Source organism: Oreochromis aureus, linkage group 1 (assembly GCF_013358895.1).
Source record: "Oreochromis aureus strain Israel breed Guangdong linkage group 1, ZZ_aureus, whole genome shotgun sequence".
NCBI classification, from domain to species: domain Eukaryota; kingdom Metazoa; phylum Chordata; class Actinopteri; order Cichliformes; family Cichlidae; genus Oreochromis; species Oreochromis aureus.
The window spans coordinates 6,064,070-6,076,234 of NC_052942.1; the positions used below are offsets into that span (position 1 = coordinate 6,064,070).

Here is a 12,165-nt window from a genome sequence, read left to right on the forward strand (position 1 = left end):
GTTGTAATCTACCTCCCTGTAATTCGTCTCCCTGCCCCAGTTTTGTTCGATGAAGTGTACTTGTGAATAATTAAAACTCATAGAAGTCTAGGCGCTCTGCTGATGTAGACTGCAGCTGGTCTGAATTGTATGCAGATCTCATGTATTGATTTGCAGTGCATTTGCTTCCATGTGTATGTACTATGTTGGTAAGTGATCAGTCTTTAGACAAAACGGTTAGGGTTAGGGTGTATGCTTGTTTCTTTTAGGAAACTGTCACTCTTCAATATACTGTCATTCAGTGACTTCTCACAACGAAAGGGAGCAACATCTGATATATGTGTGTTATGTTATTAGAAAGTATTTGAACAAAAAGAGAAAACTAGATTTTGTGTGAAATACATGGATGATAGCTGGGTCTGGAGAACTTACTCTTTGATTATTTGCAAGAAAATCAGTTAAAGTGAGTGTTTAGTGGCATCTTTCCCAAATTCACCTGCTAAAGAAGAAAGTAGCAACAGCAGATATATATCAAAATTTTCACATATCTGTTCAGCAGTAGCTTGCGGGTAGCTTGCAGTATGCCCCCAAAAGCAAAAAGCAAACAACGATGAACTAAGAAGTTGTGAGGTCAAGTGTCCACTGTTCATTTATGTAAGCAGCATCTGTTAGCTGTCTTCTAGATTATTACTGAAAGAATCCATAAAAGCTCCCAGCCACAAGCTTCCATTGCTGGTGTGAATGCTTCTTACTATTTTAGACATTTCAGCTGTGTCATGGAAAAATTTTGGTGAACACACTTGGTCGCTTTTCCTGGCTCATATCCATTTGTGTACAATCAAACATTATAAGTGGATGGTAACAGAGGTATTTATTATACTTCATGAATGTATGTAAATGCATGCTGTTGTAAACACTCCTACATGCATCTGGGTGACTCAGCTTTTTAGTCTTGTTCATTTCCGATCTGTATCTGTTGTCTGGAGTTAGACATCACTCAGAGTTGTGATCTGTGTCAGAAAGGGTTCTCCAGAGATTGTCAGTGAGAGACCGGAGCAAGTAATAGAGAGTGATTACACAAGGGAAGCAGTTCTCCTGACCTCAGAATGTGGGGAAATTTTTTTTTTTTGCAATTTTGGCCTCGAAGAGTGCAGAGGCATGTGAATTAGTGTGAAGCTGGGACATGAGCTTTGAAGCTGAAACTGTGATTCACAATCAGAAAAAAAAAAATGATTCAGCGGCTTATTGGGAGGGATAGAGGGTTATTGATTGCTATACATGCTTTTTCCTAATATTTTGTTCGGAGCAAACATTTCCATACAGGAGTTACACAATCACATTTACTTCCTTCACTGTAAAGATTTGTTCTCTCACAAGTTAATTTTAGATTAGATTAGATAAAACTTTATTAATCCCTCGTTTGGGTTCCTCCGGGAAATTCGGTTTCCAATAGCACAGCACCGACAGAAGTTACAGAATGTGAGCAGAATACCATATATACACATATATAAATACAGAGACATATATAAATAAAGAGTATACAAAAGGGATAAATAGAATAAATAGGAATAAGAATACAAGGCAATTGCACATGTCAAGTATGAAGTCTATTGCACCGTTGGATATTAACAAAAAGTATTGCACAGTGAAAAGGCACTACAGCTTAGTTGTCCCCCCCTCCTTTGTCCTCCTGTTTCCCCTCCCTCTCCCCTCCAGAGAGGAGTTAAACAGTTTGATGGTGTGTGGGACAAAGGAGTTTTTAAGTCTGTTGGTTCTTGTCTTTGGGAGAAGCAACCTGTCACTGAACAGACTCCTCTGGTTGTTTATGGCCGTGTGCAGAGGATGTCCAGCATTGTCCATAATGTCCAGCAATTTTTTTAGTGTCCTTTTCTCTGCCACTGTCACCAGAGTGTCCAGCTTCATGCCGACCACAGAGCCAGCCTTCCTGATCAGTTTTTCCAGCCTGGATGAGTCCTTCTTTGCTGTGCTGCTCCCCCAGCACACCACAGCACAGAAAAGTACTCCAGCAACCACCGACTGGTAAAACATCCTCAGGAGCTTCCTGCAGATGTTAAAAGACCTCAGTCTCCCGAGGAAGTACAGTCGGCTTTAGGCTTTTTTATACAGGTGCTCTGTGTTGCATGACCAGTCCAGTTTGTTGTCCACCCACAGCCCGAGGTACTTGTACTTGTTGACCACCTCCTCTCCCTCTATCTGAACCGGCAGTGGACCTGCTCTGGACCTCCCGAAGTCCACAACCAGTTCCTTGGTCTTTGAGGTGTTGAGTTGCAGGTGGTTTGTGTGACAAGTTCCTCACCAGACTTCTGTACTCCTCTTCCTGATTATCCCAGATACACCCCATGATGGCTGTGTCATCTGCAAACTTCTGAATATGGCATAATTCAGAGTTGTAGCAGAAGTCAGAGGTGTACAGGGTGAAGAGAAGAGGGGACAGCACAGTTCCCTGTGGTGCTCCTGTACTGCTGACCACAGTGTAAGACATGATGTCCGACAATTTGCTTTCAAAAGCTGAATTTTGTCTGGTGTACTTCTGTTTTATTACTGCACTGTACTGACTTTTTGGACTTTTTAAAGCAAACTGGCCTTTCTTATAATCAGAATGAATCAAATAGACACATAAAAAAATGTTTAAATACTGGGTAGTAAAAATATAAGAATAAGATTCAAACAGTCCTACAAAGTCCCATATTGCAAAGTGAACTGGTTGTAATTTCTGAATGATATATTGTTGAATTTCCACTTTCTTGAGCAATTCAAAATAAAACATGTAGAATACTTTTTAACATAAAATTCTCAGTTGCAAATATAAAGAAAATGCCATTGTATACAATTTTATGCTGGATTGAGAAAATATGACAAGTTCTACCACAAAAACAAAAATATTAGTAGATAATCTAATCCAGGGGTTTCCATCTCCAGTCTGCAAGGGCCGGTGTCCTGCAGGTTTTGGATATCAAACTGGGTCAACACACCTGAATCAAATGATTAGTTCATTATCAGGCCTCTGGAGAACTTCAAGACATGTTGAGGAGGTCATTTAGCCATTTAAATCAGCTGTGTCGGTCGGATCAAGGACCAGTGTTCGGAAGGTTACTTTTAAAATGTATTCCACTACAGATTACAGAATACATGCCCCAAAATGTATTTTGTAACGTATTCCCTTACGTTACTCAATGAGAGTAACGTATTCTGAATACTTTGTATTGGCGACTGTCAAGCCTTTGAGTCGCCGAGCAGCCGAATAGGGGAATAATGTTGACGCGCCCGCTGTTCAAAACGTAAGTCAAAGTTCTAGGTTAAAAACTCCTCTATTTGTTATCAAATCCTTAAAACCCATAGAAAAACAGTGATCAAAAAACATTCTAAGCTTGAGCGGTCAGCAAAAGTCGACTTCCCCCATCACCCACTCATTCACAAAAATTCCCTCGGGCCGTGAACAGGTGATATAGCAATCACTATTACTATCACCGACTCCACGTGACCCAAAGCTACACCTATCCACAACATTCCGGCCCCTAATTATTACATTCTTACAGTAATAACACTGTAAAATCTAATTAGTTCCCAGAACTCAAAAAAATTATGGAAACTCGTTGCCTCAAAAAATTGAGTAAAGCTTAGCTAAAAATGACTAAATTAGGACAACTTGTTTATTTTGAGTACTCTGTACAAGCTCATTTGTTCCCAGAACTCAAAAACATTGGATCAAGTTTACGTAAGATGACCAAGTTAGGGCAACTTACTCATTTTGAGTACACTGTACAGCCTTGTTAGTTCCCAGAACTCAAAAAAATTATGGAAACTCGTTGCCTCAAAAAAACTAAGTAAAGCTTACTTAAGATGACTGTTAGGACAACTTATACATTGCAAGTCTGCAGTATTAAGAATAACTCGATATCTCTGACTGTGCAATACTAATTGTTTACCTACTGACAAACATTTCAAGTTCAACTAAATGAAAAAACAATTTGTGGTAACCTGAATATGATTAAAAACAATTAACAACACTTTTTGTAATGATGTTAAAATGAGCCCAACTTTTATTTTTAAACACAACAAAGTATAACAGCCAACATACTGGACACTGTTCTGCTGAACAACAAGCAATTATAATCTTACAATGAAACAAAGTCTCAGATTTAATTATTCTGAAAATAGGTTTAGGCCTACCACAAGTTTGTTTTGTACTTACATTACTTATATAATCAAAATAAAATATTTATTGTTCTGTCACAAGTGCAGTCTCTAATTTAAACAACACATTTGTTTTCCATTCCAACACATGAGCTGGAATGTTGTATTATTTTAAGGATGGCTTGTTTCCAGTCCAGGCATTACTGCCTGAATGACTGTCATGGATCGAGGTGATCCAAATGTAGGTGCAGAAGAAAGTCTTTAACTTCCCTTAAGTACAGTGGCAGTGGATGTGGGTTGGAGATGCAATGAGCTTGAACCTGCAGGCGACCATCTTCACTGACCACACCATCTGTGACGGAGGACTCGTCTCTCCTGTTGTCATGCAAGCAAACAATCATATTTTTGGAACATGAACTTAATTGCTTTCTTAAAACATTTTTTTCTGCATTTGGTATAAAACAGACTCCAATTTAAACAATCTCAGGCTCCCTCCCCACCGGAGAGGTGACATTCAATGTCCCACTTGTCAGTCTGCATAGCCCTGACCACCAACCGACACAATAATGTCATGAAAGCATCATTTTAAAAAGGGCTATGCAAACATGGCCAATAACTTTCATTCTAATGATGTGCAAAATGATTTGGGCACAAAACAAATTTTGCTGTTAGAAAACTTGCAGACTTCACTATATACAGTGTAGACCCTCTAAACTAAGTTTGGGGGATGTGATCTTTCAAGAAATGCAGACCAAACTGTTGTTGTTTGTTTACCTACACAGCATGTCTTGTAGAATTAACTGTGGTCACCAGCAACAGCATAGTGCAGTCATATCTCAAGTCTAATAACAGAAGACAGGAAAAGATCAGTAAAGAAACAACTTCCCCAAACCAAAGCACTAAGATGACAGGACAACAGAAATGCATATTCAAAATATTATTACAAAAAATAGAATTTTCCCTCATACAGTAAATTACTTGTGCTGCATCAATCAGGCAGAAAGCATCTCCCAATTTACTATATTAACAACTAAATTTATTGTCTGATGACTGGTTGGTCAAACCAGAATCTTTTTTTTGTTTCACAAAAATTAAACTGTTGTCCTGTAACCTAGAGAGTTAACTGTCAGCATTGGATAAATTCAGCATTTGATAACAAGCGTCTATTAAATTTACACTATTTTAACACTGATGAGAGATAACAAGCTGATTTTCATTGCATGTGTGTTTGTGTTATTAGGTAGGTTTAATCAATGTCTCTGGAGCTGCATCTCCAGCAGGGCATGTTCTTGAAGCTGCCTTTCCTACACACTTCTCTGCTATTAATTGATCATTTTTAACTAATGTGCTATGAGTCCAGTGGTCTTTTCATCACACGAGGTGACTTGGACAAGATGATAAACAGACTCACATGCTCAAGATGCTGTCTAATCTTCATGAGCTCTCTTGTGTTTGTGTTAGTAGGGTTAATGCATGTTCTGCTTGTGTGTGTGATTTTGTATATGTTTCTTTTTGCAGTGGTTCAGATTCCTTCACAATTTTCCACTTAAGCAGTCAGTTTTCTTTTCCCCAGGTTTGCTAACCCAAATTTTGATTTCCCACATTAAACAACAGCGCTCTCTGTGTTCTTACCTCCTCTCACTCTGTTGTCCTCTCCCACTTCAACAGTCCAACAACCGGCAGTTCTTCTTCAGCTTTGTCCTGTGTTCCACTGTCTCTTCTTGCCATTTTCTCCAAAGGTGAAAAATGTCAAACTCCAACAGTCTCCTCAGTTCTTTTCAAACGTTCTTTTCACAAGCACAGTGAATTTGCAGCTTGTTGGAAATACAGTGTCATTCATCCAATCAGTCAGGATGATGGGTTTGCTCTTCTTCTCCGATGCTGTTTGTCCACACTGCTGCTGCTTGCTGGGACTCTTTGCTCAGGACTTTGCTGCTGTCTCTTTATCTGCCATGTTATTGCTCTTTGGAACTGCATTCCTTGTCTTCAGGGAGGAGTGAGATCTCGCTTGTGAGGTTGAGGGACACATGGTGCTGTAAATAAGTTAGCCAGAAACTGGCCTGAACATTTCCAGTGGTGTTAAACTATAACTTTCTTCCGACTGCTGCATGTGGAAAATTGATTCAGGTCTGCTTTTAATCTGAAAGTGACAAAACTAAGACATTTTCATTATTATCATCACTGCTTAACCAACACACATCTCTCTCTGTTTTTTGAATTCTCCTTTCTTAAAAGCAGAAAATGAGATTGTAGTTGTTATTGGCTGATAAACACAAAACCTTTTTCCTATTATTTTTCATCTGCAATTTTAATTTCGTCTCTTTTTAGTCTTTTTTTTTTTTTTTTTTTTTAAATAACTGGTGACCTGCAGAATCACCATTCTCACAATTGGAGGCAATTAGTTTTACACAACGCACACACACTGTGACGTCAGGCACATTCACACTCACTTTTTTCATCTGCGTAAATAAATCATATGGCTGATGACATGTGCCATGGTGATCCATAAGTATGATCACAAGTTTATTTAATTATTTTTCAACCCAACAAAACAAGTAAACAAGAACATGATGCTGATGCTATGAACACTCTACACACATGAATCAAGATCCAGGAAAACTGCTGCGCATCTGAAAGAAGAAGCTGAACTCACGGATACGCTACATACTCGAGTTATCATAGTTTTGTTTCCCTCTCTTTGATGAGTTCTCAGCCAGCTCTCGATCTGATAATGTGTAGCTTGCTCATCAGCTCAGAAGAGACCGCAACGCAACCTCACACAGTGGTTGCGTGCTTTGCCCACAGTGGCAAAGACTTGCACTTTCATATTCAATTCAGCTTCTCCATCATGTAGTTTTCAGCTGTTTCATACAGGGTTCAGCATATTAGTTGTTTTCATAGGTGTGCTCTATATCTCAACAATGGCTCATATTAGGATGACAGTCTTTCAAACAGGTGCCGCTATGCACGTCATTAGTTTTAATATTTACCTATTTTACTTCATCTCATATGTCATTATACTGACTCCCAAACACACATGTACATACACACAGATAGACATTTGCGCGCTAATTTGTCACGAAGTATTTCACGGCCACTTCTAAAACCAGTCTAAACACAGTTCCTTTTGGCGAACTTAAACCTATTTTAATTTCTTTATCTCAATGTATTTTAATTTGTCACGAAGTAATTTCAGCTACCTCTAAAACTGGTCTAAACACAGTTCCTTTCGGCGAACCCTAACCTATTTTACGCGTTTCATTGAACCTCTGCGGCCGTTTTATATATCAAAATAGTGTTTCTCACCCTCAGACGACTCACTGGTGGTTCGGATTGTCAGACTGAATCCCACCGCCGTGGAACAGACCGGCCTGGACTCAAACGTCCCGGGTCCTCCTCGTCTAAGAGGGCTGTGCACAGTCTTCGGTGCTGGCTCCACGGCGTCAGGAAACAGTGCGCCAGATCCTGGAACAGAGTCACAGATAACAGTTCTGATGTTTCTGCTTCGGCTACGAAGGACCAAAACAAATGTCAAGAGAATTATTCTAAAACACTTCTTCAGTTGAGAATCAGAGAGGAGAAACACAGTTTTACTTGTATACAAGGGCAGCACAGAGCAGGGCTCTGTGACACGCGCTCTGAGACTGCCCTGGTCTTTATTTATACATCAGTGGGTGTTTGTTCTTTACATTGGAATGTGGATGTTTAGGTGTGTGTGTGTGTGTGTGTGTCCATAAACGACTTCCCTAAACCTGCTGGTCTGGAAGTCCAGCAGTTCATCTAAACAAAATGCACTTAGCCTAAAACAGGCATAGCTACGTTTATCCTACCGTAAAACAATAAAACAAGGTATGACCTCTCCCATGCTCCCAGGATGTGGGTTTGAATACCAGAACACCCTGGAATGCACACAAAGCCTACTAAAGATCACACATCCTATCACTACACAATCGATTATACACCTCTAAGCATATATGGAAACTTATATCATTAAAAGATTATACTGACTACTAAGTACAATTTTCCATTGACACCTACCCCACCCCTAACGGCTGCACCTCCCGAAGAATTTTGTCTGGGCTCTTATCTCACTTATTTATTTCAAACAATCAACAGAAAATTTCACCGACATAGTTTTATGTAAGGTTTTTAAGGCTGTGGTGTTAATTTTTAAGTAAGATGAGCCCAGCGGCAGCAGCAACGCTAGGCTAACACTAACTAGCTAGCAAGATTTTAAACCTGGTGCTAAACTAAGAGAAGCCACAAATCAGTTTGAATAAGAGTAAACATTTACTCACCAAGTCAGTGTATCAGGTAAAGATCCACAGCAGTGACAACAATAATATCTTTTTTTTTTCTTTTTAAAATAAGGTACTTTTTTTTAACAACTTTATTGCAAATTATAAAGTGAACAGTCAGTCATTCCAGTTCAGTTTGTACAGTAGACAAGACAAATAACAGTAACAACATACAGTATGATGAAATAAGAAGGATAAATAAATAAAGGAAAAGAAGAAAAAAAAAGGAGGGATGTGACAGACTTCATAACAACTTTGTACTTAAAAGTTATATTTGTGACAGCTCATTCATTAAACATTTCTGAATGAATTTCAATCAATGATAAACCTTTTTTATTGGAAGTTAATATAAGAGAGTTTAAGTAATATTCAATTTCAATCAAAAACAAATTAAATGATGGGGTTGAGTTTTGAAATTTACATTTATGTATATGGAATTTCCCTAATAAGATATGTCAGGAGTTTTCCTGTATTGCAACTCAGGTCGGAATAAAAACGCTCAGACAGGTTTAACGTGTACACGGGAGAGACTCAGGGAGAGACTCGCCCTGTGCAATAAAAAGAAAGAGTCTTTATTCAGAGAGCACATACAGGAAGAGAGAAAATAGAACTGCAGGCTTCCTGTGTAACTTCCCCATTTAGGAGTCTGCACAGAGTTGCAGAGTTTAAGCTGAATACTGAAAAGAGCAAACACATTTAGATAATGAAACGTACTTTTAAGCATAACATAGTAAAAATCCCCAAATCCTAAAAAATCTCTTAACATTCCCTCCTGTTGTACATATGTATATGTACATAGTGTAACAACCCTTTTGGGTTATAGCACCACTAGGGGGGGTTGCCCTACTATTGTAGTAGTTGTGGGAGTCTCCTAGTGGGTGTGTGTTGTTAGCGGCATCCATTTTCATGCTGCTCATGTTCCTTCTCTCTAAGAAACCTTACCGTTGTAACGGCCTGGCGCCTGCGACTACCGATCCCCGCACATGTATGTACGGACAGAGTGGAGCCGTGGAGACCTGGCTTGTATGGTGTATTGTTGCTGACACCAAATAAAGGTCTGTTATTGGATTTAACCGACTGGCTTCGGGTATTTCAGCTAACCTCCACACCACATGCCTGCTGGACCTGCTAGCCGCTCCCGCCTCGCCAGACTGCTGTTACAAAGTGGCGCCCGAACATTGTTCTCTGGATCTTCATCGTCATCCGGACCGACAGACGGTGGGCTCGGATATTTTTCCCGTGTTTTTCAACGATCGACACTTCGGCTGAGGTGGCGTTTTTTTTTTCTCTTCGTCTGGCTGTATTGGTCGGGCCGATAGGACCCAGTGAAGGAGCCGACTCTCCGCGATTTCAACGGTATTTGCAGGCATGGAAGAGCGCCGACCCATCGCTTGACACGCTCGCCTGCCGAGGGAGAGTGCTCCGTGAGTAACTGTATGGTCTGTTGGACCGCTAACTTAGTGCTATTGGACCGTTACGACATCGGCGGTGCTAAAGCTAAGGCTAACGCTACGGTAACTTTGACTCAGTGTTCATTCAGAGGGACGTATTGTTTTGTGTGAAGCATCAAAGCATCAGAGTGTGCACGGACGCTCTCTAACTGACTGATATTGGCGCTTAGGTACTGTATGTGAACGCTCTATTCACTTCGCCATAACTTTTGTGGGAGAGAGTGGTTTCGGCCACATTTTTAAAATGGCGTCCCACGCAGACACGGGGAGTGAGGAAGATGGCGGCGACCCGGATGCCGAGACGCATGGCCTGACAAAGTACATCATCCCTCCCTCTACACCTCTTGACCTCAACCTTGAAGTGGGAAACTTGCAAGGAGAGGTCGAGAGGCCACGAGTTTGCTTACAGGATTCACTGGAGCGTTTGGATCATGGAGCTAGGGGAGAGCCGGGTGAGCAGCCATCTTCCCAACAAACCCCGCCGGTGCCCCGTAATGACCGCTGGTTGGACGGGTACCAGGTGGACTAACCGTTATCATACGGACAGACTCAATGTTGACTGAGGGTTGGTTTCATACATGTACATGCTGTAATTATTCTGTTCATAAGGGATGATTACTTGTTCTGTTCCGCTGAACCCTCATCACTGCGGCCCGTGAAAGGCTTTTGGTTTGGTTTTCTGTCGTACTGAATTAAGCGACGGGATGTGTTTTATTTTTGGCTGTTTTTCCCTTGTCTAGGACCATCTCCAGAGGATGACTGGCCAGTAACACTGCATATTCTGTATTGTTTGCTTCAATCACTCATTTTGTTTATTGACTGTACCGAGGCTGGAAGGGTGTATAACACTTCCTCCACAGCCTGCTTACTACCTAAAGTAGCTTTGTAGAGTGAAAGGGGGTAGCGGGAGGAGGGTCACCTGGGGTCCGGCTGAGGACAGCCTTCTAATTGCTTCAAAGACTAATTTTGTTTATTGATTGTATTGTCTGTATCAATGCTGTAAGGCCAGGGTGTATAACACTTCCTCCACAGCCTGCTTACTACCTAAAGTAGCTTTGTAGAGTGAAAAGGGGTAGCGGGAGGAGGGTCACCTGAGGTCCGGCTGAGGACAGCCTTCTAATTGCCGGCGAGCACTAATTTTGTTTATTGATTGTGTTGACTGTACCAATGCTGTATAACAATTCCTCCACAGCCTGCTTACTACCTTAAGTAGCTATGTATAGTGAAAGGGGGTAGCGGGAGGAGGGTTGCCTGGGTCCGGCTGAGGACAGCCTTCTAATTGCCGGGGGGGTGATGTAACAACCCTTTTGGGTTATAGCACCACTAGGGGGGGTTGCCCTACTATTGTAGTAGTTGTGGGAGTCTCCTAGTGGGTGTGTGTTGTTAGCGGCATCCATTTTCATGCTGCTCATGTTCCTTCTCTCTAAGAAACCTTACCGTTGTAACGGCCTGGCGCCTGCGACTACCGATCCCCGCACATGTATGTACGGACAGAGTGGAGCCGTGGAGACCTGGCTTGTATGGTGTATTGTTGCTGACACCAAATAAAGGTCTGTTATTGGATTTAACCGACTGGCTTCGGGTATTTCAGCTAACCTCCACACCACATGCCTGCTGGACCGGCTAGCCGCTCCCGCCTCGCCAGACTGCTGTTACAATAGCAACCACTAACAGTGTATCAGCCTACGGCCACTTGTAAACATTATTAGCCAAGACATCATAAAATAGTGGGTTTTGTGAGTATGTTATATCCAAGTGTCTATCTCATTATCACCTTCTTCATTCTGTGACAGGGTGATGTAAGCATGAATTGAAGCAGAATAACAGTATTATAACACCAACAAAAACCAAGTCCTTTAATCAGCAGGGATTTCCAAGAGCCGTTTAAAAGCCACGTAAGCCAGTCTTCTGTGTTTGCGGCATAGTCTCGTTGTTGTGCATCCCGAAGTTGTCTGAGTGTTTTCAGAGCATCAGTCATGTTCGGTGAGTGCACATTATCTGGAATGTATGTGCAACATGTGTTGTTAAAGAGAATTCTCCTTTCTCGGCGAGAATTATGTCCAATGCTACCCTGTGTTGCATTACTGCAATGCACAGAGCATCAATCTCCTGATCCCATTCGTCGTTGAATTTACATGAAGCATTCAGAACCTTTTGTCTTTCAGTCCAAAATTTAAATTCCTCTGGGACATCGGAACCCCATATGGAATCATGCTGCTTGAGGTCTGGGGTGCTTCGTCTTTTCCTTGTTGTTGACGTTGAAGTTGACGTGGCGTCCATGG

General features: G+C 41.2%; 1 protein-coding gene across 1 annotated transcript in view; it reads left to right on the forward strand.

Moving 5' to 3' along the window:
* Nucleotides 1-12,165, forward strand: part of vstm2b (V-set and transmembrane domain containing 2B) — a 54,631-nt gene that overhangs the window by 3,386 nt on the left and 39,080 nt on the right. The gene's annotated exons all lie outside the window — the stretch shown is intronic.